This window comes from Rhamphochromis sp. 'chilingali', assembly GCF_963969265.1.
Source record: "Rhamphochromis sp. 'chilingali' genome assembly, chromosome: 7".
In the NCBI taxonomy this organism is placed as follows: Eukaryota; Metazoa; Chordata; class Actinopteri; order Cichliformes; family Cichlidae; genus Rhamphochromis; species Rhamphochromis sp. 'chilingali'.
This window is the reverse complement of record NC_137934.1, coordinates 28,367,978-28,393,175: the sequence shown is the minus strand read 5'-3', so window position 1 is coordinate 28,393,175 and position 25,198 is coordinate 28,367,978. Positions and strand designations below refer to the sequence as shown.

Genomic DNA, 25,198 nt, shown 5'->3' with positions numbered 1-25,198 from the left:
CTTAAAGGATGACTGAACAAACAACCTAAATTTACCTGAACTCTGCTGTTCCAATTTGACTCTTCATCACAGTAAAATTAGTTCAACACTTCCTCACATATTTTTGTTTTATTGTATCTTCCTATGGCATCCCAATGGGCGAAGTGAAATGAGAAAAAAAATAATCAGGCATTCCTTTAAGCAGCCAAATAAGGGTCTTTCTTATCAACAGAATGCATCCTCAAACTGCAGCACAAATATTTGAAGATTTTTTTGCTATGTAGTTCCACTTATTTGCACTGCTGAGCCACTTTCAATGTTAACTATTTTTCTAAGGTGTTGGGATGCTTTCCCATCAGAAGGATGATTAACATGTAATTTGTCTGAATTATGTTGACTGTGGCTTACAGAGAAAAGGCATAAATAATGTGTACTGCCAACAGCATGTTGAAGAAAATCATTTGGTGCTCTTTAACTCAACCCGGGTGCTGACAGCAAAGACAGGCCTCGTCCATCATGGTGGAACACGTAGATGGGCTAATGAAGCCGGGATCTTTTCTGCAGGCTGATAATTGCTTCTGGGCTGTTTGGGGCCTCAAATGACAAGACTGTAAAGCATGTAGTAAAATCTGGTAAACTTAGAAGAATGTAGGGATTTCTTGGTGGATCATGGGAATCTGCTATCCCTATCATAATCAGAACTGACATTTAACATTACTGTTTAATGCTTTTAGCTGTCTTTTGACTTCAGCAAATTAAAGAAGAAGGGATGTAACCATATGTTGGATGCCAACTTGGGTGGCAGACATCTGCCTTTGTTAACCACCATCCTTGGGCCCTATTAATTTGGCTGTTTTGAGGTCAGGACTGACAGTTGAATTGTTTTCCAGAAACTTAAAGGCCTGCAGTTGATGTTACTGTAGTCACATCAGTTAGAGTTTCTCTTAATGTTCCCTGATAGTTTTTCCCACTTGCATAGACATGACTCTTCCACGCAGCAACCAGAGTGACATAGGGATGTACATTCTTAGAAAGCATAGTGCTGACTTTTGAAACAATATACAAAAATAGAATATGTTTTTTTGTTATTTCACTTGCAAATTTGTGACACAGGTTTTTCTTCAATAACATAATGGAGGCCTTTCCTAGAGACAATGGTACAGCTTTTTGTTGATATCAGTCAGATGCCAAGCATGCTTTCAAAACCAGCCCTTCTTTTATTGATTGTTACAATGGGGGCTGCACTTCAGGAATGAACTCATATTTGTATCTGTTTTCAATAAATTGATGGAATGAGCATGGCTTGACGGCCCTCTGTCACTGTCTGCGTGACATGTGCAGAGAAACATCTGGAGGCAAGAAAGAAAGACGAGAAGAAGAATGTGGGGAGTTAAAAAGGTGAAGGAAGAATAAAAAAAGATCACAAGCTCTACATTTTTTAAATCAAGGAAACTACATGTGGGAGCAAAGAGACGCAAAGAAGTTAGGGTTCGCGTATGTGTTATGATGTGTTTGCGGTGAGGTCTGTGTCTTTTGTTGGGCTCTGTTGGACTAGAGTTTGGTATGCCTGGCAGCTCTCAGCAGGAGGTCCTGCCCAGCAGAAGCTCACTAATTGTACAAACAGGCAGTGTGGCACCTTGGATTGAACTTGTGCCTTGAGGCCAGGTACAGCATGCTTTGGCATACTTTCAAGGAAAGATCAGAGTCATGTGCTCACAAGTGCTGATTGTCTTCAGGTCAGAAGTACTCCCACTGCGAGTTGGCGGAGGTAGGAGGTTGCTATGGGAAGGAGATACACGGCTAGACAATCTTGCCTGGCACTCTCAGGTTGACCAACTCAAGTGACACTTTCCTGAGAGTGGGCCAATTCCAGGCTGCTAAGAGGATCAGTTTCCCCTTTCTGCCATGACACACATACTCAGCTAGCACTACTCAGTAATCTTCAGGATTGCTGTTCATCAGGCACCAACTTTTCAGACACTTTTCCAAGCTTTCCAAAATTAGTGGGGTTTTGCAGTATGGAATCTGGACTCAGTCTAACGGAAACAACAAAAACACAAGAAACTCTACTGGTCAGAAGCAGGCAAAGGTCTGCTAGAGGAGCAAAATAGATTTGTGAGGTAAGGTATTGGAATCGGTTCTATAGAAAGGGAACATCCAGACAGAGGAAAAGCATTATGACATAGTATGTGACGTAGAGACGTGTCTAATCTTGGATCTTGGTGTAGCACAGCTTGCTCTGGGACTTCACATGCAGTCACATGACAGCTGAACAGGCAGGCTAACAAATCCATTAGCAGAATCTGTGAATGGGTATTTGGGACAGAGAAACCATAATACCACCGTGGTATTATTACAAGACCCAAATCACATAAAAGTAATAATAACACAAATCAAATTAATTTACTTAACACCATAGACAATTGCCTTCAGATGACCCCAAAGATAAAAGTGTTAAGGGGTCAGATCGGGAGACCTTGGGGGTGTCATGTTTTGGCTGTGCGCAGGCAGGAGAAGGACCCAAACGCAAAACTCACCACACAGGAATTAAACTCAAAAAGCTGCTTTATTGCAGAATGGCACAAAAAATAACAAAACTAAACTGGGACATGGATAAACTGACACATAGGGAAAGACAGCCATGAGGGAGACTACAACACTGACAAAGAGAAACACAGGGCTTAAATACACTGAGGGATAACAAGGGAATGAGCCACAGAAGGAGAGCACAGCTAGGAGTAATCAGGCTGGACGAGACAAGGGAAGCAAAACTAGAAACGCTGACATGAGACACGGACCTTGAAAGTAAAACAGGAAACACACTGACTGAACTCTAAACATGTAAACTTAACAGCAACTGGGGAGACAGAACATGGGAACCTGAAACATGGGACAGAAAGGCACAGTAGACACAAGGTGAACATAACAACGCCACAGGGAAAGAGTAAAACAAAACACAAAACCTCTTAGAAAATAAAATAGGAAACCTAATGAAACGCAGACATGACTACATGAACTTGACAATATAACAGACATGAAACACATGAAGAGCAAGGAAGACTTAACAAGGGTTGGAAGACACAAGGGGAATCTAATAACAAATGAACTAGAAAACCTAATGAGCTTAACCATATACTATAAACATCAAAATAATCTAAAACTCAAAACGCTGGGTCATAAGACCCAGGATCGTGACAGGGGGCCATTCAACTGGCCCACGACGACCAATCTGCTTTCCAGGAAACTGTTCATCTAGGAATGCTCGGACCTGGCACCCATAATGTGGTGGTGCACCATCTTGCTGGAAAAACTCAGGGAACGTGCCAGCTTCAGTGCACAAAGAGGGAAACACATCATCATGTAGCAATTTCAAATATCCAGTGGCCTTGAGGTTTCCATTGATGAAGAATGGACCCACTACCGTTGTACCCCACATACCACACCAAACCATCACTTTTGTTGTTCCAACAGTCTTGGAGGGATCCATCCAATGTGGGTTAGTGTCAGACCAATAGCGGTGTTTTTGTTTGTTAACTTCACCATTCACATAAAAGTTTGCCTCATCACTGAACAAAATCTTCTGCGTAAACTGAGGGTCCTGTTCCAATTTTTGTTTTGCCCATTCTGCAAATTCATCTGGGTCATCCTCGTTGAGATGCTGCAGTAGCTGGAGTTTGTAAGGGTGCCATTTTTGAGTAGCTAATATCCGCCGAAGGGATGTTAGACTAATGCCACTCTCCAGTGACATGTGGCGAGTGCTACGCTGTGGGCTCTTGCTGAATGAAGCTAGGACAGCCACTGATGTTTCTTCATTAGTGACAGTTTTTTTTGCGTCCACATTTTGGCAAATCCAACACTGAACCAGGTTCACGAAACTTAGCAAGCAGTTTGCTAACTGTAGCATGGGAGATGGGTGGACTCGTAGGGTGTCTTGCATTGAAATCTGCTGCAATGACCTGGTTACTGCATTCACCAGATATCAACACAATTTCGATCCGCTCCTCATGTGTTAACCTCTTCGACATGTCAATGGTTGTGAACAAAGAGAAATATGTCTGTGAAGGTTCTCAGTCATCCAGGTCATCGTAGTCAAAGGAGCTTGCAAAGAAAAGCGTCTGGACTTCTTTAAGTTACTTGAAGACGTTTCACCTCTCATCCGAGAAGCTTCTTCAGTTCTAAGGTCAAATGGAAGAAGAAAACACACCTGAAGTCAGTCAGGAGAAATGGTTTAAGAACTTTTTAGACAGGATTCTCACTGAACCTGAAAAGAGAGTATTAGCCAAAGGACTCAATTTTGCCATTTCTCCACAACAGTTGCCCATAGTGGACCTCATCACAGCCACAGAATCTGCCATACGGATTAATAAATTATCACAGACAGAAGCATAGCAAATCAGGATGAAAGTCTCAGCCACGCTCTCCAGTGCCAAAGTCCCTCCATCCAACCTCACAATACAGGAAAAGATGGCCGTCGCTTCCCTGAGCAAAGACCACAACATCACTGTTTTACCAGCTGATAAGGGAAGATGCACCGTGGTCCTAAACACTACAGATTACCATACAAAGATCACCACTCTCCTCAGTGACAACAATACCTACGAAGCCTTAAAGCGAGACCCCAGAAGCAGCTACAAAAAGAAAGTTAGAGCTTGCCTTCAAGACTTTGAAAAGGACAAAATTATTGACCGCCTTACATATCACCGCCTTTACCCAGGGGATGCCATACCCTGCATTTACGGACTTCCTAAAATCCACAAGGAAGCTGTCCCACTCAGACCCATAGTCAGTAGCATAAACTCAGCCACTTATAACATTGCTAAACACCTTGCTACCATCCTTGCTCCTCTCGTGGGGAACACCCCACACCACATCAAGAACTCCACTGACTTCACCGACAAGGTCCAGAAACTTACCCTGGATCCAGATGAAACCATGGTGTCCTTTGTAGTCTCTCTCTTCACTTGCATACCCACCACGGAGGCCGTGGAGACGGTCAGAAAACGACTACAAGAAGACAGCTCCTTGGAGGACAGGACCAACTTCACACCCGATCAGATTTGCACACTGTTAGACCTCTGCCTCACCACTACATATTTCAAATACAACAAAGGCTTTTACAGACAAAAACACGGCTGTGCCATGGGCTCCCCCGTGTCACCTATTGTAGCCAACCTTTACATGGAGGAAGTGGAAAGGAAGGCTCTTGGCTCTTTCAAAGGAAGAGTACCCAGCCACTGGTACAGATATGTAGATGACACCTGGGTCAAAATCAAGACACAAGAAGTGGAATCCTTCACTGCGCACATTAACGCTGTGGATAAAAACATCAAGTTCACCAGGGAAGACACAAAGGACAACTGTTTGTGTTGTGGCCATTTTTGTTGAATGTTTATAAAATGCAATTTGTATTCATTTTTGTTTTTTCTTTAAAGGTGTAAGAATATTCTGACCTGGTTTTGTTATGTAAATTTGTAATTAATTTTATTGGAGAAGCTTTTGGAAAGTGATTGGTTTATTAGCTTATGGACCCTCCCATTAATCAAGAGATTAAGAGCACCCCGGATGGGTGTGGTAAAGGTTTTTCGTTTTTTGTTTGCCAAATGTCAGATGGGAAGATGGGAGGGTTAGAAAATGATTTTTTGAACACTTTTGAAGTTGTTAAAGCAAATTAAGTTAACTTTCGTTTAATTTTAAGTTTTAAGAAGTTATTTGGCTGATTTTTGTTTATAATTTTCCACGAAATAAACGGCATATGATTTTTAAACAATGGAGTCAGAAGTGCGTTCTAAAACAAACCTCCCGTTGCCACCCACGGCCTTTTCTTGGACCTTTTTGGTGTTTGGAACGTAAAAGGCCGCGACAGTTTGCCTTTCCTGGACTGCGCTGTGCACATTGAAGAGAACGGCAAACTCAACATCGAAGTTTACCGGAAGCCCACACACACGGACCAGTACCTCCTGTTCGACTCCCATCACCCTCTGGAACACAAACTTGGAGTAATTAGGACCCTACACCACCGGGCAGAACATGTTCCCTCTAAGCCTGAAGGAAAAAAGAAGGAACACACACATGTAAAGGAAGCACTCAAAACGTGCGGCTATCCTAAATGGGCGTTCTTAAAGTCAGCAAAGAGGCACAGAAAAGAAGACCAGACACCAGCGAGGGAGGATAAGAAAGACAGACGGAACAACATTGTCATCCCCTATGTAGCTGGTGTATCAGAAAAACTCAGGAGAGTTTTCTCCAAGCACGACATCCCGGTGCATTTCAGACCCAGCAACACGCTCAGACAAAAACTGGTTCACACGAAAGACAAAACGCCAAAACACAGACTTAACAATGTGGTGTATGCTGTACAGTGCAGCGAGGAATGCTCAGACCTCTACATTGGAGAGACCAAACAGCCACTTCACAAGCGCATGGCACAACACAGAAGAGCCACCTCCACAGGACAAGACTCAGCAGTCCATCTGCATCTTAAGGATAAAGGACACTCTTTCGAGGATGCCAATGTTCACATTTTGGACAGAGAGGACAGATGGTTTGAAAGAGGAGTGAAAGAAGCCATCTATGTCCACTGTGAGCAACCATCTTTGAACAGAGGCGGGGGTTTACGACACCAACTCTCTGCCATCTATAATCCAGTTTTGAGATCCCTTCCCAGACGCCTTAACGCCCACTCACATCCTGGGCCATCTGATCTCAGGAATTCGCATGATAAGGTGGGGCCAGGTTTCACAATGAACTCACCCGAAACTCTGGCTGATTGGGACCCGCACCCAGTTTCACACCTTGGCTCAGGCGATTAGAGGATCATCAGGGGGTCCTTTTGTCCCTCTGTGGGGGGTCACTCCCACTAGGTTTATATCTGGGACTCTCCACCATTTGACCTTAGAACTGAAGAAGCTTCTTGGATGAGAGGTGAAACGTCTTCAAGTAACTTAAAGAAGTCCAGACGTTTTTCTTTGCAAGCTCCTTTGAACAAAGAGAAACTTGTAAATAACTCATGAAAGAATAAAGTTACGTTGAAACCAAGCACACCATTGTTTTTCTTGTGACATTACCAATAAGTTTGATGTGTCACATGACCCTCATCCTATTGAAAAAACAAAAGTTGTATCCAAGATGGCCAACTTCTAAATGGCCACCATGGTCACCACCCATCTGGAGGAGTTTGCCCCCTCACATATACTAATGTGCCACAAACAGGACTTTAATATCACCAACCATTCCCATGTTATTACGGTGTATCCATATAAATGGCCCACCCTGTATATGTTGAAAATAACATCTTCAACATTTAATTCATTATTAGACTCAATTGGCTTCTCTCAAAATCTCATTCATTGTTTTAATCACACTCACACACACGTATGACATACAAACTGGATATGCAACAGTTTTTCCTGAAAACAGTCTTTTGTCTGATTGTTTTTTGATAATATTGAAGTTTACAGTTATAGAATACACAGCATCTGACGTTAAAGCACAAGCACAAGCTTTTCTGGGAGTGCTTTAAGTGTGAGGAAGTGATTCCTCCACTGTGCTCTTCTTCAATGCCATGTGCCAGCACAGTGCAGAGCAGCTACCTTCACTCTCCTCTGACAGAGGTTGATTATCTGATTAATAGTGTTACATCCATACTGTGTGTACGTCCTTTTTCTCTGAAAAAGGAAGCCCCAAATGCTTGACTCCCTGTTAGAACTCACAAACACACCATAAAGCAGATAACACGTTAGCTGGAGAGGAAATGGACATCTCACTATTTATCACTGAACAGGAAACTGAAACAACCTTAGATTTCTTTTCAAAAGAGCTGAACACAGCCTTGTGAATAAAAGCTTAACCATTAGAGAAAAAAAAAGTTACTCACAGCCATCCCACAGACATGTCATTAATGTCATTTGCAAAGGTATGGTTTCAGTCAGGGTTAAGAATGCATCATAGCACAGAAACAGCTATGATGCATGACCTATGGTGAAGGTTACAAATAATTTTCTTATAGCATCTGACAGTGGACTCATCTCTGTGCTTGTCCTGCTTTACCTCAGTGCCATGTTCAATGCTGCTGACCACAATTTTTTATTACAGAGATTAGAGTATTTTAAATTATACATGCTTCCATTAGCAGGTATTATTTGAAAATGGTGCATACATGTAATTGCTATGTAGATGAAAAAGCTACTTTCCTCTCTTTTCTAAACAGGTTGCTCCAAATGTTTGATTTGGCAGAGTTTTGTTCTTTCTGAGACGACCACAAAAGGGATTTATGTTCATGGCTAGAATGACCCACCAACTTTTCACTTGCTAAGTAAATGTGTTAACCACTACACTATTGAGCATCACTACTATTACACTTCGTTCTCAGACTGCTGGCATACTTGTGGCTCCTAGGATATTAAAGTAAAATGGGAGGCAGAACCTTCAGCTTTCTGGTCCCTCTTTTATGGAACCTGCTCCCAATTTGGATTCAGGACTCTACTTTTAAGATTAGGCTTTTATGAAGCTTACAGTGAAGGCTTGTAGGTGACCCTGAACCCTTAGTTATGCTGCTATTGACCTAGGCTGCTTGGGTACTTTTGATTATGTACTGTTTCTTCTTCGCTCATTCGCTCTTTTCACTCTCTGTGTGCTTGTACAACACTGATGTACTTAATCATTAACAATTATTAAATTCTGGCTGTCTCTCCTATTGTTTACCTTTTATCCTGTCTCTCTCTACTTTCTGCTCTTTCAGCAGATGGCTGCCCCTCTCTGAGCATGGTTTTATTCTGCCTGAGGTTGTGTGGGAAATTTGATCAAACCTTATTAACATTTTTCAACGTGAAATGTACAGTATTTCAGAGAGAGAGAGAGAGAGAGAGAGAGAGAGAGAGAGAGTGAGAGAGAGTAAATTGACACTACTCACACACCCTCCTGGAGGGTGGGGACTCCCTGCCCCCCTGGTTCACACCTGTCAGCAATTATTCAACTGGGTACAATCAGTTGTTTCCATCTGCCTTAGGGTGTACCCTAAGACAGGGGGGGCTGTCTTAGGGTACACCCTGGATAGGTCACCAGGGTTTAAAGCTGAAGAATTCCCTTGTTCGACAGCAGTCCGATCAGACACCACTACCCGTGGTTTGGCTTCTTTGTGCTGTTTTGCCTTGTGGATTTTTGGGGTTATGTGTTGATTTTTTTAGAACTCACCTCACTTCCCTCTGTGCTTTGTGACTTTGAGATATTGCAGTGGAAACAAACTAAATCTGTTGACTTACCTACTTGTCTGCTGCCTCATTCCCTCATTCCTAAACAGCTTTATTAATGTGTCAGCCCTTAATCTTCACAGTTAACCTGTTGAACTTCTCTGACCAGCATTTAAATCAAAGGCTTGATTTAAATGCTCTTAGTCTTGACACAGTGACAGGGTGAAAATGTCAAATTGATTTCAGATGAGACTGGCCAGACACTCTTGAACTGATGGAAAGGCAACAATAACTCAAATAACCACTCGTTACAGCTAATTTATTAAGAAGAGCATCTCTGGACACATCTTGTTGTACATGGGTTACAGCAGCAGAAGACCACATTGGATGCTGTTCCTGTTAGGTAAGAACAAAAAAGAGGCTACAATTTGCACGAGATTACCAAAATAGGAAGATAAAAGATTAGAAAATTTCTGTATGCACTGATTAGTCTGAATTCTGCTGTGACATTTAGATGGTAGTGTCAGAATATGTTGCAAGGAACATGAAAGCATGGATCCATCTTGCCATATATCGACTGTTCACGCTGGTGGTGGTGTAATGATGAAGGCAAAAGTTGGTCCAACCTCGTACTAACTAGCAAGGTTTATCTAACAAAGTCGCCTGTATGTGTTCAGCCTATGCATGCTGTTTCAAAAAGCAACAATGTTTGCAGACGCTTCTTCTTCAACCTTTAAGAACTTCAAATTTTATGAAACTTTAACACGTTACATTTCATGTAAAGTGTTATTCATTTTGGCATTAAAGGTAAAGCACCATTTGGTGTTTCAAACAGTTGAATTCTATTAAAAGGAGTGAATGTTTAAAGAACATAAGCTGGATCACAAATCACCTGGTGGATGTTACACAGAGATGTGTCAATCTTAAGCTCATTCCTTGTTGCAATGCTCCTTGATAACAATTTAAATTAAAAGAGTTAATGAGGACAAACAGACAAAGACTTGACGTTGACCATAAGATGAATAGACTTCACCATGTAAGATCTCACAGAGGTAAAGTCTTGAGATTTGCACAAAAGCATTGCAGTGACTCAAGTTTTAATCCAGAGAAAACACTAAAACTGTCAGTGAAGAATTGTGACTTGACTTTGACTCACCGTAAAAAGGCTTTAAATACAAGTGTGGAAACAGGCATCTCAACATCAGTATGCTTTTTGCAATTTGGGACGACCTTTTAACATGTAATAATTGGGAGCTAATGACAAGTAAAGAGAAAATTAAGGTTCTGTGGCAGTGTGTTGGCAGTCCATGGGCAGCTACAGACGACCCATCTACCTGCAGGGAGTGTCTGTTGTCAGGTGGGGGCAGTGTAAAAAATATATAGTAAAACTAGTCTGGGGGCTACTCGTCTTTGTGATGTTGTTGGCCCAAAAAACAAGTTCCAACATACCAAGTGTTTAAAAAAAATGAAAAGTGTCTGGTGCAGCCACTGTCTGTACCTTTCACTCTATTTTTAATCTTTGATCTTTATTTTGTGCTTCACCTATTGCTAAAGAACTCTAATGTGGCAAAGTTTCTGATGTTACTATATGGTATCACCAGCTAGCTCTTATTGGCAGTAGTTCCCAAATTTTGTTTGACGCTCATTTCAGCCCAATCTGAACAAGACATGTAGTTTGATTTGCAGTTTTATGCTGGCACGACTGCTTAAACTAAAAAAAAAAATGCAATGATTTAGGATGTCATGATCAGGTTTGCTGGCTTTGAAATTTTACCTTGGAGGAGTAAAGTTGTGACCCCTGGATGTTGCTCTATTCACATTATGCAATGTGCGTGTTGGGATTTCGGAGGATTGCATGGGTGCACATTTCCAATGGGTGTGTGTGTGTGTGTTGTTAAGTTATGCTCCATCTATTTATTCCTGCCCTGTCCATTCTGCTGCTATAACAATCTGAATTTCCCAACTCTGGGAATAAAGTTAATCTTATCCTAAATATTAAGAGGGTTATGGATTTCAAATTAAAAGACCTCTTAAAAAAACCTCTGTTTCTGATAAAATGTTACTGCTCCAGAGTGTGCTGTCAAAAACATCAGAGTGTAGGCCATTATGTATGAGTGTAACACTTTGTATTTTGACATACATTGGGGCCTGATCTGACACTGAGCAGTTGTGTGTTTGAATTGGGTAAAAAGCAGCATGTCCTTCGCACCAGTTGCAGAGTGGATCTGTCTAAACCCTACCGCCTGCTAAACCTGTGCGTCTGACATGCTGTTTGGATTGTGGGTAACTGATTAGGTCAGGATGTGGAGCCCTTTACACCACAATGTTTCTAAACTCTTACAGTCATCCAACTAACAGCTGCTCAGTCCACCTAGCCATGTTCTTATGGATGTCTTCCATCTTCTGCATGTGAAGGGACTTACAGGCTTTAACAGAAAATTTTGGTGGGGCGCTGCCGCAATGTTCCACCTGTAAGGTAATGCATGGCACTCACTTTCTGACATCCATTCCTCAGTTTTTGCTATTATTAGAAGCTCTATGTTCCTAATAATATTGTACATGTATTTGTGTGCATGTATGTGCTACCTGTAAAGTGCAATTTTTTTTTTTGCCATGAAACTAGAATGCTTCTTTAAAGGTATAGTATGTAACATTTACACATGTTATTGCCACAGGCTCCTAAGAACAAATTTAGTCAAGCCTGAATAGGCCAGAGGTCCCCTGTGCGTGAAAGACACAAAAAGATGTTACAGCACAATACTTTTCTTTGTTGCTCCCAAAACCATTTTAGTTCTGTGACGCTACAAGCATGGCACACCTATTTTGGGTAGCTTCTCATATTCTTCTTTGTAGAGCCTGTAAAGCTGCTTCAGGCTGGATTTGTGTACAACCATTTACAGATGAGAGATATTTAACTGGGTTTAAGTCTGAGCTCTCAGACATTCACAGTGTGCAGAAGGTCATGAACCTGTGCACCAGTCTAAGGTCCACAACAACTTGGACCAGAGAAGATTAGCACCAAGGATGTCTCTGTACATTGCTGTATCTTTCCTTTGACCCTAACTTGTCTCCCAGTTCTTGCCACTGAAAAACATCCCCACAGCACAATGCTGCTACCACCATGCTTCCACTGTAGGGATGTATTGGCAAGGTGATAAGTGGTGCCTGGTGTACCCCAGATATTCACGCTAAACAGTTCAATCTTTGTTTCATCAGACCAGAGAATTTTGTTTCTCATTATGTGAGACCCCTTCAGGTGCCTTTTGGCAAACTCCAGGCAGAGTGTCATGTGTCACTAGAAAGCGGCTTCTTTCTGACCACTCTACCATACCAGCCTGATTGGTGGATTGCTACAGAAATGGTTGTCCTCTGGAAGGATCGCCTTGCTCCAGAGAGAGATGCTGAAGCTCTGTCATTGTGACCATTAGGTTCTTGGTCACCTCCCCAAATAAGGCCCTTCTACACTGATCAGTCAGATTGTGCTCACTGGGACCTTCAGAAATGTTTCCGTACCCTTCCCCAAATCTGTGCCTTGATACAATCATGTCTCAGAGGTCTACAGACAATTCCTCTGACTTCATGGCTTTGTTTGTGCCTCAGCATTCATTGTCAACTATGGGATCCCACATAGACAGGTTTGTGCCCTTCCAAATCACATCCAGTCAACTGAATTGACCCTAAGTGAAATCTAATCCAGTTGTAGAAACACCAGTGGAAACAGTGTGACCCGGGGCGCAGTTTTGAGTTTCATGGCAAAGGCTGAAAACTTATGTACATGTTGTCTTACTTTTTTATTTATTTTAATACATTTTTTTCAAACAAACCTTTTCACTTTGTCACTATGGGGTCTTTTATGTAGAATTTTAGGGTGAAAAATGAATGTAATAAATTTTTGAATCAGACTGTAACAAGGCAAAATGTGGAACAAGTGAAGCACTGCAAATTCTTTCCAGATGGATAGTATTCGTCTTCATTCAGCAGTTAATAACATAACTGAATGTATTTTAATTTGTTACCATGACACTTATTGCTATGTTCTACAGGCCATACTCACAGGCTATCTGGGTGCAACTGTTCTCTTGTCCAGTTCATTGGACCACTGTTATGATCATTGCATGCATACTTCAAAGGGTGAGCCCAGATTAATTTCAGCTGGTGTCAGGCATAGTATGCATGTAATGTGATTACAGTATTTTCCGCACTATAAGGCACACTTAAAAACCTTTAATTTTCTCAAAAGTTGTCAATGCACCTTATAATCCGCACTGCTTGATGGATTTTTGGAGCATTACAGCTACCGTAGTCAGGAGCCTCGCGGAGTAATCTGGGACCAAAACTCCATCCGCCTCAGGTCCCAAAGTCAAACGAACACTGCGGCATCGCTGAGAATTAAAAACTGTCTAAATTCTTTCATCTTTAATAAAATGATCAGCGTTACTGCTTTACAAGGTGAAACAATTAAGTTTAACATCCAGGCACCCATGAAAACAGAATTTATTACATTTAACGGAGTTAGAAGTTAGCAGGAAGTTAGCTCGCTAGTTTCCAACTAAACATGATATAGCATATTCTGACTGAGAGATTTCTGAAAAAATTAACACTCACTTCCAACATAAATGAAGACAGAAAACTAAACAGCAGCATGTTTGTAGGGTTACTGAAGTTGGACTAGCTGGTATATAATGATGTGCTATGTGATCGCTAGCGACACAGCTATGTTAGCATAATATAAACAAAGTTAAGCTGGAGGATGAACGCTAACTTTTTTCCACTGGATAACAGTTAACGTGAGGGTTCCTGATGGTTAGGGACAAAGGCAATTGCATGGCAGGATGCTGTAAATGGACCAAACTTCAGTCGAGAGAACAACTGAGATAATCCATCCACAATATGAGGTTAGTCATTAATATACTGCAACAACATGGGAATAGAGCAGCTGCAAGAGAATTCAACATTAATGAATCAATGGTACGGAAGTGGAGGAAGCAAGAAGAATGAGATGAGTAAAATTTGACTTATCTGACTGTTTTGTTTTGCCTAATGCGGCTTATAATCCGGTGTGCCTTATGGTCTGAAAAATACGGTAATATCCACGTGAGAGCATAGATCTCCAGGGCTTTCTCAATGGCCGCTGCCTCTAGAAAAAAATGTCAAATAATTAAGAAACATGTGAGTGGACAGCAGACTGCTACTTCCACAGTTAAGCTATAAAATGCATAAAATCAGGGAATTCATGCTATGTAACACTGAATGACTTTGCAGTATTTCTATCTAAGCTTTAATTTTTCTTTCTTCCCTCACTGCAAGCTGGTCACAGCAGACGACTGCCCCTTCCTGAGCCTAGCACTGCGGGATATTTCTTCCTGTCAAAAGAGAGTTTTTTCTTCCCGTTATTGCCAAGTACTTGCTCAAAGGGGGTTGTCTGATTGTTGGGGTTTTCTTTGTGTTATTGTAGGGACTTTAACTTACAAAATAAAGTCCCTGGAGGTGACGACTGTTGTGATTTGTGGCTATATAAATAAATATTACCTCTGCAGTGCAGCTTAGAACTTGTGATCCTGAAAAATTTGCTCTGTAAAACCTGATTTAACAGTGAAAACTGTGCCTCTGAGTGTCAGCTTTTGTAGCTTGTGTTTCACTATTAGGTCTTGACTGACCACTGGTAGTCGTGGAATATTAATGGAGTACTGCTTTTGGGCCATGTTTGTAAATTTGTGCTACTCTCCAGCTTTGGAGGCATGTCTGTGGATCCTCTGAAGGCTCTTAATAAACCTGAATGGCTGAAAGCAAAAAATGCAACTTCAGCATCTTTGGACACTTTTGACAAACCAGGATTGGGCTTCACTGGTGAATCTGATTAATAACCGCTTACAGTCAGTCATGCCTCTGGGCAAATCAAACATGTCAAATGCATTTTTTCTGGCATTTATGGACGAGTGTTGGAGTAGTGCTGAAATGTGGAACAAGTCTGATGACCTCACATGTCTTTTATTAAAAAAACAAGGAAATAATGTGCTTTCTTTCAAGAGGACTGGCTTTGAGGCTGGTCTTTACTCTGTGAGGTTAAAAGTAAAAGTGTGTGTCACATGCCAGAAACAGGACAATCTGCAACCTTGCACATCAGATCAATTTTTAATGTGAGGCTGTTGAAGAAAATAAGTCTTGTAGGCTCCACGCTGCTTCACTACTCCTTCTTTTCATTTAATCTTGACTAAGTAAACCCTTGAAGGAAAAGTTCCACACAGTGTGTGTTTTGTAAAAAATAAAATAAATAAAATAAAAAACTACCTTATTCATGTGTCAAGTTGAGTTGTGAAGATTGTTTAAAGGAACAAAAAGAGTGACCATGGGGTGGTGGTGGTGGTGGTGAGGGGGGGTGTAAATGGTTCCCCAGCTCATGGCTTAGCAGAGATGCTGGTTGAGACAGTGGTGGTGGTGGGGAGGAGTGGCAGTAAAAGGTTGGTAAAGTAAATAAAGTGGGCTCCTTTTGTCAGCAATGGAAAAAGAGAAGAACAGAAATGTAATCTCACTCCGGCTTTTAAATCCTAACTCCCATGCGAGACCTCGAGAACACATTTCCCATCAAGTGGCAGATTAATCTTGTGTAACTCATGCGCGGTCATATCCTGTCCTCTCACAGTGCTGGGAAGGCTGCGTGGGAGAGATGACAGGCGAAGATGCTAGGAAAGGCTTAAAGCGTGCATAGTATTATCTGATTTTTGGGGAGTGTGGGGGAGAGCAATAATAAAGATGCCAGGAGTGAAACTAAAATCACTGTCTCCAGCCTCCTATAACTTGTGTTTCCATGCCACCTGCTCTGCATTGTGCAGCTGCAGAATGCTGGAGTGTTTGTACAAACCTTGTCAGGATAAGTCACTTTTAACAAAATCTAAATCATGTTAATGGATAATTTCACAGATGTTCCAAACATGGCAAGAACCTGTTAGAAGTAAAAAGTAAGTTGCATAATGTCAGTCTGTGATAATCCTCCAGTGCTGACAGATGATTTACTTTTAGTTCTTTTTACTTTTACAACTCTTTTTTTTTTTCATTTTATTGCCTCTGCCTAGGATGTTGTGTGACTGGTTTGGCTTGTGTGTTTGTCTGTGTTAGCAGGATTACCTTTTCTTTCTTTTTTTTAATCAGTGCAAACTAATAGGGTGATTAACGTTTTAAGTACATGCAGATGCAGAATTTCTTTTTTTGAAGGATTCTTTAGCTTTAAGAAGGCAGAATTCAACATTTCATGACATAGCTTTACACAAACTCATCAGTCAGAAAATCAGTTTGATGTTATCAAGGAAAATATCTCAAACTAATCTAGTTCACTGTTCTCCACCAAGGAAGTTTTTCACTGCTTCTAATGTGTTACTCCACCTATGCCTGCTAAATGAAAGGAGATTTCAATCGTGCCCTCTTGTGTTTGTTCAGCTGTAACCGAGCAGCAGGGCTGCTAGTGCTTTAACCAGAATAAGCTTCCTTGCCATCGGTCTTCGATACGCTTGGGGTCTGCCAGCCTCTGTCCTACTGTGGTTTTACACAAGTTACCACTTGTTAGAAAACTTTGGTTGCAGACTGACGAGTTCTCATCTACTTGCTGTCATCACTGGTGCTACTGCTCTGCTCCACCCCATCCCCTCTCACATCAGAGTGAAGTTGACCCCCCCACAAACATTTGTGCTGGTTTGTGCTGCAAAAATTGTTGTTTGTGCCACTATCATTTAAAAGATATTGATAAAAGTTTCTAGGTGTGCCATGCTTGTAGGTCATCCAAGGTCAACCAACCATTAACCTTTGATGACCAAACTCATCAACAGAACCTCTGATTCAGGTCCGACCGATACTCACCAAGTGGCAGGCCTTTTTAAATGTCTTCAGAAATGAAAGTAAAACTGACTGACATAATATTTGTTTGATTTGATAAGTGTGTGTGTGTGTGTGTGTGTGTGTGTGTGTGTGTGTGTGTGTGTGTGTGTGTGTGTGTGTGTGTGTGTGTGTGTGGTGGGGTAGGGGTGGGGGGGCTGGTTGACCTCTGATGACCTCTAGAAACTTTTCTTAATATCTTTAAAATGATAGCAGCACAAACCATCACCAAACGCAACAAAAACGTCTGTCACCACAAAATGTTTCAAATAATGAGGTCCGCATGTCTATCAACGCAAACTTCAAACTCCTCCAGTCAGTTGGTTTCCATGGCTCTTTATGACATAAGTGGTAGGAGCTTTATACCGTTGTCTCACACCAACACATTCTCATCCCAATGTGTAAAATACAGACGATTGTGATAAGTCGTCTTTACCCTTTGGGAATGAGAGCGGGTTGAAATGAATTGATGTGTTTTTCGTGCCAAGTAAAAATAATAAACCTAATAAAGCATTATGTACATTAAATCTGTTCATTTTCAGATCCTGAGTCACTAGGGAAAACACTATGTGATGGCCACTACATCAAGCTATTTTATTGTTGACTTATCAATGAGACTTTTTTATTTTTGTGTTCAAATGAGCAGCTGGAGCCTCTTCTCTAAGCGTGTCTTACCGCCGCAAGCTGGTTTATATATATGTGGAAGGTTACCTTTTGCTTCACTATGAGACGCCTAGGGGCGTGACAAGTTGTCCGTATTTTTGCGTTGGGAATGAGAATGCTCTGCTCACACAGCTTTGACTCAAAATGGCTTGTTTCAGACTATGGTAAATGGACTGGTTCTTATATATTGCTTTTCTATTCTATCAGACTACTCAAAGCTTCATTTACCCATTCATACAATGTTTTTTCTATGAAAGTGCATTCTATCTAAGATTCACACTTTAATGGACGCATTGGAGAGCAACTTGGGGTTCAGTTGCTTGCTCAGGGATATTTGTCACACAGACTGGGGCAGTCAGGGATCAAACCACCAACCTTCCAAATAGCAGAAAACCTGCTCCACCTCCTGAGCTACAGCCACCCCCAAATGGATAAAGTTGGATGAAGCTTCGCCAAGAAATAGTTGAAAATGAAGATTATTTTGAACTGTGAAAAGCTACTCTCACGCAGTCCAAGAATTAAAATGTGGAAGCAGATGTGAGCCTAATAACTGATAAATGCAGAAGTCTTTTTTGTTATTTTTCTTTTTCTCCCATCCTTCCTGCCCTCTGTTCATTATTCTCAGGTGAAATTGCTGTGCTGGCTTTGTTGATGGTTTCCGCCCAGAGGTGGACCATCTCAGTGCAAGTCATTTCTCCCACACCTGGTTGCATTGCAGTCATTAGGCAGAGTATATCACGCACAGGTGGTGCCATGGTTCCTCACTTGACTATCCTCCGAACATACAGACCAACAACAACAACACAGTCAGGACCCAGCAAAGACTTTAATGCAGGGGAGGCGTGATGAGCTGATGCAGCTCCGGTGTGACAGTCTCCCTGCAGCATCACTATAGTCCACACCCTGCCACAGCTACCTTGTCTGTAAATCCTTCCACCAGTAACTAACTTGAAAATCTCATCTGGACCGTGTATGTCTGGAACCCACTGGCCTGCATTTTTTGGTGATGGCTCCAACAAATCTGGTCCCTTTTTGCACCTCCTCATCAATCAAAGGAACACTTGCCTGCACTCCAACTGACTTACAGCTCATTCCCTACCCACTCTAGAAATTCACCTGCCAACTCAGCTCACCACCCACGCTAGATCCAAGTAGAGATCACTAAAACATACATTTTCAACATCTTCCTGTTGGATTCCACTCTAATTTATACTCTTTTCTGGCAGAAGACCTGTGATCTCTCCCAAGTTGAACATGCTTATTCATGACCCCTCACTATATAATACAGTCCACTTAACTGAGCATGCATGGCCAAACTGCCTTCTTGGGTTCTGACAGTACCTGATCTTGTGACACACACAGATTTCAGATGTCGTTCCTGGAATCTGCTTGAGACACAAAGTTTTGAAGTCACTGCCCCAAGTGTTCCGATTACCACAGGGACCACTGTTACCTCCATCCTTTCACATCTTCTCTAGCTCCTCTATCAGCCCACAATCTTGTGTTGATTCTTCTTGATGTTGCTATCATTTGGTAAAGTTACGTCTATCGATACGGCCATCTTCCTCTGCTTATCCATCACTAGTATGTCTGGTTGATTAGCCATCATTAGTTTCTCCATCTGTATCTGGAAGTCCCACAGGATATTAGCTTGGTTATTTTCAACCAAGAGGTTGCATGTGAAGTGTGACTGCACATGTGCAGTATGTGCAGGGTGTCCATATAGAACCATGAAAATCATGAACTGTCCATTATTGGTGGGATCTAGCAACATTTTTGCTAGATGATGTTGTACGAATAAATGATTTCTTATTCTAACTCTTTTTCCCTGATGTCACATTATTATCTGAATACTTGCTCTAGTATTAGTGGGTCAGGCCATATCTTTTCCTTTATTCTGACCTGAATTACTCACCTGTATGTAAGGTGTACCCACAGAAACTTACACCAGGCAAAGTACCCAAAACAACCTGTGTTTCTGCCATGGTCTCCAGGACCTCATTTTGTCATGTCACATATATACACACAAACTCACATGATTGTGGCTGGTAAAATGATATTTTCTTTTTTTTTGTTTTTCTTTTTTTTCTCTCTTTTGGTTCCTGTAGGAGGCTTCACACTTGGAGGCCCACAAGTAGGGAAAAGAAAGACTCGGGAGTGTTTCTGTTCACCTAACTTGTACACATTCAGATTCATATTTCCTGACCATATAGTCTAATGTACTTTTGCCACGGCCTTCTGTGAAATTCCTCATGCAAACTTTATTTCTGACACAAAATATTTGGAAGCTACTTGACATATTGTAGAAGAGAAAGTGAGTGAGAAGGAAAACACACTGTCACACATGCACACGGGATTGTCAGCCTTACACGCACACACATGCTTACACACAGACATGCATATATACATATCCTTTCATGGAAAGCCACAAGTTTCTAGTTATATCCCGGGTTTCAAATAAAAAGCGTTTACAGCCAATTCGTTTGCGTAAATGCCATTCCTGTCTGTGTGGAGTAATGCAACCATTTCTAAGCCTTCAACAATAAATAGTTTATTGCTTTTATTTGTCATGGCTTATGTTGTATTGCCAAGCCCTCAAAAGAATAGAGAAAAAAAGTATATTTTCCCACTAATGACTGTGTGTGATTTATAGAGTCTGTCTTTGACATCGGGGTGTCTGTACTTTCAAACCGAGCATAATTAGACCTCTGGAGCTGCATGCATCTCAAAACAGATTTGACAGAAATGCTGTGTTTCCCAGAGAGAGCCTCTGCTGTGTGGTTTTGGTACAATGCTGAACAGTCAGCGCATGAGAAAAAAACGCCTGCAGGTTTCCCTTCCAAGTACACACAGATACGTGCATGAACACACACAGAGGTCAACGATATCTGCAACAAACATAATGATTGGCTTTGACACACTTTCAGAATCAGATACAAGGGGAGAAGAAAGAGCATATAGATTGGGTCCAAAGTGAGGCAGTGAGGCATGAGCTGTTCCCCGCTGAACAGAGAAAGGACGGATCCCCCTCCCTCCTTCGTCCTCACTGACCCTGAATGCTCACAGAGTGATTTTAACAGGTCACAAAGAAACAGGAGTTCACACTTTTTGACACCCCTCACCCTCCTCTCCCTGCTCCTCCTCCTTCTTATTTTTCTCTTCTGCCTGCCTCTTGACTTCCGTCTGTCTCCATTTCCCTCTCTGTGTGGATGGAAAGAAAAAAGAAAGAAAGAAGAAACAGTTTCTGTTTTGGGTGCCCGTCAAGTGATTTCTAATGACACACTGTTCTCGTCTCCACAACATGTATTTTAGAGTAAATGAATCAGGCAGTACATGGTCTCATTAAGTTGAAAGTGCCGCTTTCGGCCACATAACTACATGGTGTCCGGAGCCGCAGCGTTCACACCGAGAGGCAGGCAGAGCTACAACGCCAACATCACACATGTGCAAATGGGAAGTGTTTGCAGGAAGACTTTGAAGAACTGTGTTGTGTGTTGAGCAACAGGACCAATCAGCAGAGAAATAATTTCGGATTGACACTCTATTGCCACATTTGTTTATAGGCTGTATTTAAGTGCCTAATTACTTTCCAGACTTTAGCTCCTTGTTCAAAACCGGGAACTCTGCTAACCGTCACTTAGGCTAGGTTTGCGGTCTGTCTGACCTGCTTGTTGGACAGTCAGATGGTATCGGAAACACCCTGCCCCACAAATGTTAGATGTCAGGTGAAGATTGTTGACTATTATGTATAACCTTCTCTAAGAGCCAGTATGTCATTGGTAACAATTGCAAACTAAAACTGTCTGACAAATTTCTGAAATATATATTATGGCACCATGTTCCCATACTGTGATATCGGCTGACTGTTTACTTCGATTTCTGTTACTAATATTGTTCAGCCAACCACAGTGAAAAAAGTTTCCATGAAACCATGAAGTGACATCTTTAAGCGATTGCACACACTGTTTTTCTTTTTGGCTTTTTCATGGTGTCCAGCCAAACACAGTCGCATCTCAATCGCTTTGCAGTGTCTCTGACACTGTTCTTGTTGGCTCTTACTACTGCATGATGATGTTGTTGTTGACAGATCTGATTTTCCTGATTTACTTATTTTTGTGTGTGCGTGTTTGTACAACAGCATATAAAGAATAAAAAATCACTTTGTAGGGGATTGAATCTGCACATTTACAGCTCTTCAATCAAATCTTTGGACTAGATCAACTTTGCATTCTTATTACTACTAATCATTGAGACAGGCCTTGGTGCTGCCCCTTGGATCATTTATCATCCAAAACAAACTTTTTTCCCCCACTCTCTTGATTCAAATGTTCTGATTGACTGTCCCACACAAAAAAAAGCTTAGGCAGAAAATGGATGGGGCAAAAAGGTCCACTGTCTTCTCTCAGAGAAGGTATGACAGGTATGTCAAATGGACCAACTGCCTTTCCAGTTTTCATCCTCTTCATAGCTGCCCTCACATCTTTTGTACTAATTCTCTGCATTTCCTGATTCATTTTCCTCCATCTTTCTCATTTTTCACAAGCTCCTCAAAGTACTCCTTCCACCTTCTTGAGTGTGTACTCTCTTCATTTGTTAGTTAATTTACGTCTCTGTCCTCAACCTAACCTGCTGCACATCCTTTCCAGCTCAGTTTCTCTGTCTAGCCAATCAATACAAGTCTTTTTTTTCTCTTTCCATAGTGTCCAGTCTCACATTCCACTTACAGTAGGCCTTTTTAGTACTCCTGTCTACTTTCTTTATCTCTCTGACTATCACACTTTTTCCTTTACCAACCTCTTCCCTTCAGCGGCTTGCTTTATTTGGCATAATACTGACTGTAACAGGGCGGCCCTTAGTGGCTGGAAACACAGTGAGACAGACCAAGGCAAATGTAGTGGAACAAAGTATTTATTTGCTATACAGCTCTCCTTACAACAATTAACTTGTCGAGATTCTTCACAGCACAAAAATTCATCCTCTAATGAGGACTGGCAGCCTTAAATATGTTCAGCTGTCACAGACTTAACCATTATTCCACTCTCAGGTAAATTCTTAAATCCCAACCTTCCACCACAGTATACAATATATTAATTAGAATAAATAAATACATAAATACATTTTCACATTTACATATTAATAAATATTTCACACTTCAATGTTACACCAAACCCAATATTATAAAAACCCAGAAACCCAAGCACAAAAAGATTCACCACACTCTCTTTACCAATGGTCTTTCCCGGAACCCTTAAATGGTGTCTGGACCCCCAGGGAAACATTTGCCCAAACACCTTGAAGAGGACACAGGCAAGAAAGGTGAGTAATCATTATCTTACACATATTTGCACCACTTTTATTCCTAGATTTCACACACACATTTGCATTAATTTTCCTTACTGGTCAGCCTTAATCACAATCTCAATCACCATTCTTCTCTCCTGACAGACAACCACCACATTCCTTGACGAGGAGCAGCTGTGCAGGATCTGAAATAAGGCTACCAACTGATTTTAAAATTCCCAATAAATAGTCCATAAATATTTAAACTTCTTGTGTGCAAATCCATGCTTAAAGTGCAATGCTAAATAAAGTGCTTGATAAGGTGCTTTTAATAAAGTGAAAGGTGTGCTCTAAAGTGCTATACAGATAATATAATATAAATAAATATAGTAAGGGAGTCCTCTTCCTTACACTGACAAAAAGGACAAGGGAGACAAGATACGATGTCACACAGTAACATTTATGAGTGCCATTGAAACCAGTGACGTCTTAAATCTGCAGTTTGTGCCTCAGTTGTGTTTGCCTCTTCGTGATCACAAAATTTCTTTATTTGTGAGGCCATGAATGAAAAAGAAACAGCAACAGTCATAGCTCATAACCCAGTCCATTTACAAAGAGCATCCTAATAAATCTACACCAAAACAAGGAGGTGAAGTTATTTATTTTTCCTAAAGGAGAGAAAGAAGGATCTTTTATTGCACTGATAAATTTCAGGTTCTCATTACCAGCAGTGTTCCTGCACATTGAGAGAACAGATTGATAACATTGATTTTCCAGCAGGTCACCTGACTAGCGAGGACTGGTGGAGACAGATCAGGAGGTTTCAGCAGCCAATCACAGCTAAGGCGCATAGTCTGTCACAACCAATGACTTAACCCATAGCTGGACACAAGCCCTTCCTCCTGAACTGTGCAGTCAAAGGGTAAAAAAGAAACTACTTGATTGAAATTATTAGGCCGGTTGACTGAAATCCACAGAAAGCAAGTCAACACAGATGATATAGAAGCCTGTGCAATTCTCCTCTCCTTGGAAAAAAGGAGAGGAGAGAACAAAGGAGGAAAGACTGGCAAAATGAAATAAAAAAAATAAACACAAGCATTACATGTACTGACGTACACTGATACCTCGCATACAGTAAGGAATACAAGGAAAAATGGAAAAAAGTAAAAAAAAAACAAGTAAAACATATTAAAACAAAACACTGAATACTTGGACGTGCATCTCACAGTGACACGACAGTTGAATCATGGTTGCAAAATGATGCAACTCCCCAGAGCTCTTGCATCAGGCAAACTGTGACCAACAGGAAGACTTCATTTAGTTGTTGTTGTTTGTATTTATTTATCCATTTCCTTTTTTTAAATTGTAGGAATTACTTAAACTTAAAAATGTTTATTGAAATCTTTTACTAGTGAAGATGGCTGAATGTAACTGGACACCCACAAAGAACACGCAAAGGATCCCCAAAGTTTGATTCTGTACATCTGGACGTAGGGTTTTCAGTGGGAGAAATGTTTTGTCACTCATCTAAGTGACTTCTTCAGTCTCAGCTGACTGCAGGTTTCCCTAATCTGTTGTCTCAATGTGCAGGAACACTGCTGGTAATGAGAACCTGAAATTTATCAATGCAATAAAAACACAAAAAGGACATGTCAGCGGAAGTTGGGGGTCTGATGGTCTTTCCTCAGGACATTTTGAGCACAAGAGTGGCCCAATGCACAACATGCTGGCACTCTTACCTCCTGGTTTCAAACCTGTGCAAGTTCCTTCTGTAAATGACTTTTCTCACTGTGGGTTTGCTGCCTCACTGGGCCCAGGGTAATCTTGAAAAAGAAATCCTTAATCTCAGTAATGTTTCTTCCCATCTAGCTTCCCATTGCATCTTTGATATCTGCAGAACTTTGTTGATGATGAGATCGGCAAGCAAGATTTAAAAATCACAAGCTAGCATAATGACAAGAAAGCAATCTAGTCTTTTTCAAATACTGCTGTTATCTTGAAAAGATGTTCCACAGAAACTACATTACTTGCTCTTTCCACCATAGTGTCCTGGTAAGCTAACTGTATCCAAACCTACTCCAAAGCCATAAAGAAAATTCAACAAGGCTGTCTTTCAAACTTAGTGCCTGTTCCTCCATTAGTCTCTGTAAACACTATACACACATAAGCCCTTGATGTCACTGATTGCCAAATTAGTCCAAAAGACACAGACTTAAATGCACAGATAC

At 41.2% G+C, this 25,198-nt stretch overlaps 1 long non-coding RNA gene across 2 annotated transcripts in view; it reads left to right on the top strand.

The window, feature by feature from the left end:
- LOC308399375 overlaps positions 1–25,198 on the top strand; it is a 31,958-nt gene that overhangs the window by 2,908 nt on the left and 3,852 nt on the right. The gene's annotated exons all lie outside the window — the stretch shown is intronic.